Source organism: Tupaia chinensis, unplaced genomic scaffold (genome assembly GCF_000334495.1).
Source record: "Tupaia chinensis unplaced genomic scaffold, TupChi_1.0 Scaffold000182_1, whole genome shotgun sequence".
In the NCBI taxonomy this organism is placed as follows: domain Eukaryota; kingdom Metazoa; phylum Chordata; class Mammalia; order Scandentia; family Tupaiidae; genus Tupaia; species Tupaia belangeri.
In genome coordinates, this window is record NW_006159657.1 from 6,219,203 (window position 1) to 6,223,990 (window position 4,788).

Here is a 4,788-nt window from a genome sequence, read left to right on the forward strand (position 1 = left end):
CCCCCCTGGCCCCCCGGCCCCCCCTCCGCTCACATTCCGGCCCCGCCGCCTTCCCCCCGCCCCCCCAGGCCCTTTGTTTTGATTCCCGACTCCGCAGCTCCCGCCGCCGCCGCCAAGCGCACCCTCCACTTCCGCTTCCGCACCGCACCGCCCCTGTCGCAAAACCGACGCCCTTCTGTCCCCTTCGCCCCGCCCCTTCCTCCGCCCCGCCCCCGCCGCCGCGTCCTTCCCGCGCGGGGCACACTGGGAGCCCGGGGGGGGCGGGGCCTCGCGGCCCTGCAGCCTCGTCAGGCTCAGTCCCCTCCCGATAAAGCCCTAAATAGGATCCTCCTGGGGGGCGACCCTAGTTTTTTGGACTACGACCCCCCCCAGATTAAGGAGGTCTTCCCGGTGGCCTAACGTTGTAGAAGCAAAAGGAACTTCAGCGCGGAGAATTAGGGAGTTTGTGAGGTGGAACCGAGGAAAACTGCTAACCGGGATTTAATAGGCTGCAGCTCTTTCTGTCTTTCGAGGGAAGGCGTTTTGAATGGGATTTTAATGAGTAACCCGATCGCTTCGCCTTTTTCTCTCCCTCTTGTCTCATCAGTGATGATCCTACTTTATTCTTAGGAATTAAATGGCGCATGTTCCTCCGCATTTTTGGTGCAACCTAGTGGAGAGTGGAGAAAAATGTAACTGTCAACCGGGCTTCCTTCGAGGTCCTTGGGGCTTCTCGGGAAGTTGCCACCAGCTGGAAAAAATAGTGTGTGCAAAGACTAGGCGGGATATTGCCACCTACAATTAAGAGGTCCTGGTGGTGAGAAAACAGTTTTTTAAAACCCTAGTCCAGAGCTCCTTACAACGAATACAACTTTTCGAGTGACAGGTTGGACAAGCATAAAGGAGGCCTTACAGTTGCAAGCGCTTTGGAAAGCCAATAACACTTTTTGCGTGTTGAGTATTTAGATAAGCCACGTATCTTGCTTTTAAAAAGGAAAAAAAAAATCTTCATTTATACCTGAATTTTTTAAAAATTTAAGACTCAGCAAGCAAAATGGCTTGTGAAACTACCAGCTGCTCACTATTTCCTGTTGCTAATTAGAAAAACAAAGCACATATTATCTAAATCTAGACACCCTTTAAGGGTGCGCTAGGGGAATACTATTTTAAGTTTGTTGAGAAAGGTTTACTTTAAAAAAATCAGTAAGTAGAAGTTGCCAAAAAAAAGTTTCCAGGATGAGGGAGTTTTATTAGGCAATCCTCATTAAGTGGAAATGAATACATCCCTGTAGACATCCTTGTAGAAATGGATTGTGGAGGGCAAGATTAAACATGTAGTTGAAGAATCCTTGGTGCCCATACTTAGTTTTCCAGAAGGCAGATGATTATCTGCCTGCTTAGGTATTTATTACTGCTGAGTAAATCATTGCCATCTATAGGTGAGTAATATTTTCTAAGTAGAATTAGCACAGATGAAAAGCAAGCCTGTTTCTAATGTGATTTTTTTTCCAAAGTAGCAAATAAATGTGCTACTCTTTTTTGTCTTCTTTATCCTAGTATCTTTGAATACAGAAGCATTAATTAAAATAGGAAAGAAACAAAGTAATTGTGGATTTGTCATGGCTTTCTTTAAAAGTTAGCCACTGGACCAGCAAATGGCATAATGGTTACATTGCTAGAGTCCCACATAGTCTACTAAGTTCAAGTCCCAGACCCGCTGGCTTAAAACTCATGCCGGATGCATGTGCATGCATGCCCAAAATCCCTAGAGGAGAATGGAGAAGGGATTGTGATGGTGGCCATTCCCCCTGAGTGTGGTTATTCTCTTTCTGTCTCTGTCTCTCCAGCGAGCGTAGACGCCCTATACCAAAAATGTCTCAAAGTTTTTAGCCACAAGATAAAGAGAACAGAAACATTTTGTTTGACCTTGCCTGGCATTGTTTCGAGTCAGCGCTGTGCCTAGTTTCAACAGGTAAAGACAGTATATAAAAATAAGCCAGTCATATTAAATGGAAGGATAATGAAAGTCTGAATTATACATGCTTTTAAAAGGAATGCAATTTTATTGCTTTCTATAGAAAACTAGCCCGAGCAAAGTTACACTTGGAAGAAGACAATTATGAATCAAAATACAATTTGAAAGACTCAAGTTTCTCTTAAGGTTTATTTTAAGTATGGCCTCTGCTCATTTTATTCCTATTTCTTTGCTTGGAAAACTCTTGCATTAGAAAGTAAAAAGCAACCTTCAGCATTTTCCTTGTTTGAATTATAACCAGAATGAAGATATATTTTTTTGCTGTTTAAGTGGCTGCTGTGTATTTGCTTCGGCACTTCTCAGTTAACTGAGCTGCTACTAAGGACATTCCTCCAGGCAAGTACTCTTCTGCCTAGATTAGGCTTTGTGTTTTGAATTGGTAAAGTAAGATGGAAGGGGCTAAGGAAGAGAAGCCAGACTCTATTTAGTCACACTCCACGGCCACAAGGAAAAACGCTGAATAAAAAGAGAGAGAAAGGGACCAGCAGATGGTGTAATGGTTGTGTTGCTGGACTCCTACATAGTTGAACGTGGTTCGAGTCCCATACCCAGCGACTTAAAACCCTGGTGTGTGTCTATGTGTGCCCAAAATCCCAAGAGGAGGATGGAGGAGAAAGGGTTTGGAGTGGTCATCCCTCCGAGGAGTGAGTTCTTATTTGCCCTTTCTCTTCCTCTCTCTCGCTTTCCCTCCCAGCAAGCACATGCACCCAGTAGCAAAACTATAAAATGAAAGAGAACACCAGATTTTTCCTTTTAATTCCCTAAATTCTTATTTCTGAATAAAACTTGAATGATAATCATTTCAATGTCCTCCCCCTTTTCTTTACAAAAAATTGAGAACCAACGATATAGTTTAAGTGACTTGATCAATGCCATTTGGGCAGGACCAATACTTCTCATCAATTTGTGCTTCCGTTTATCTATAAACTGGGGCGATTGCTCCCTGCCCCAAAACCTGAGAGTGGGGAATGTCCAATAAAAGTCTGAGGGTAAAAAGATCAGACCAAAGCAAGTGTCAAGCAGGATGCAAATATTTTTATTAGTGTTTGGAAGTGGAGTGGAAGTTTCTGGAAATACATTTTAATTCCTTTCCTTAACCATGTTGATGTGAGTAGTGGGCTTCCCTGTGTGTCTCTGAGCTTTTTTTTTTTTTTTTTTTGGAGACGTTTTTGCTATAGTGCGCGTGCGCTTGCCAAACAGAGAGAGACAGAGGGATAGAATGAGAAATCACCTCCCAGGGGGGATGGCCACGCCAATCCCTTCTCCTTTTGGGATCCTGGGCACGCACGCACAAGCTCGGCATGAGTTTTAAGCCACCGGGTCCAGGATGCGAATTGGGTTGACTATGTGGGAGTCCAGCGACATAGCCATTATGCTAACTGCTGGTCCCTCTGAGCTTTTTCAGAAGCTGGAAAGAAGTGGTGACAAAGTAGAATCAGGGAAGGTCATTTTACCATCGCAGGGAAACAGAAGGGGTTCTATGAGGTCAGTGAAAGGTCTCAGAGTAGCTGAGGTCTCTTCACTTCTAGCTTAGAGCTGAACAACAAAGAGTCAAAGAGTCAAAGAGTCAGCTTTGAAGGACTGTCTGTTATTTTCTAATTGGAAGACCTTCAGCAACTCATGTTACGTCCTACTTTTTTTCCTCATCTTTAAAATGAATACAATAAAAGTGCTTTCTGGTTGTTCTCATCTTCTAGGGCTCAGTTCCATTGTTCCCTGCTAAGAGTGACCTCTACTCCAACCCCTTTCTATTGTGACCTTGTTTATTCCTAGCACTTCTAAACACCCAAAAGTATTTGTTCCTACTTGCTGACTTAGTGTCTTTGCCTTAGCAATGCAGTCTTTGAGGACAAGGACCTTGGCTTATGCAGTGTGCTGGGTGAGTGGCTTGTCCATAAGGGTGTTCAAGAAATGTCTGTTAAGGAGCAATGAAGAAAAAACAAAACGAAAACAAAAAAACCACCCCATGTCAAGGTAACATGATGGCTGATACAAATAATCATTTAAAAATTACAACCATGCAGCCAGCAGGTGGCATAGTGTTTAAGGCACTGGACTCCACATGACCGACTATGGTTCAGGTCCTGGACCTGGCACTTGCTTTTTCCTTTTCCCTTTCTCTGTCTCTTTCTAGTCAAATAAAAAATAATAACAAATGGAATTAAATCAATAAACACTTCTTTTAAAGAATTGCTTTACTTATTATAATTATTTTCCAGTTTGATCAGAAACAGAGAGAGAAGGAAAGTGAGAAGGCAAGCCTCTAGGCCTTAGACTCCAACCGTGGTCGAACATGTGGGAATAATCACACCACCTCCTGGCCCCAATATATAATTCTTTAAAAAATTGAAATTACAATCATATTACAAATACTTCTATTGTACTTACTATTCACTAGGTCCTGTCCTAAATGTCTTACTAATGCTAACTCATTCAGTCCTCTGTATAACCTATGAGATAGAATCCTACCATGAAAAGTGACTCAGAGCAGTTAAGTAACTTGCCCAAGACTACACAGCAAGAAAAGGACAGAGCCAGGTCACGACCAAACTATCATACACTACGTTTTGGTGCCCCTGAAGAAGATAAAGGTGTTGCCGATTCTATTTTGGGTGTAAAGGAGTGAGAGATCTTAGCGGGCTTGGATCTTTGTCTTCCCTTCCGAATGGGAACTTAAAAGAATGGGAAAGTGCACCCGGGCTGAGGGCGAGGCCGGCGCATTCCCTTGCACTGCGGGTGAGCCAATGACCGAGAGCTCGGGGAGTAGCCTGCAG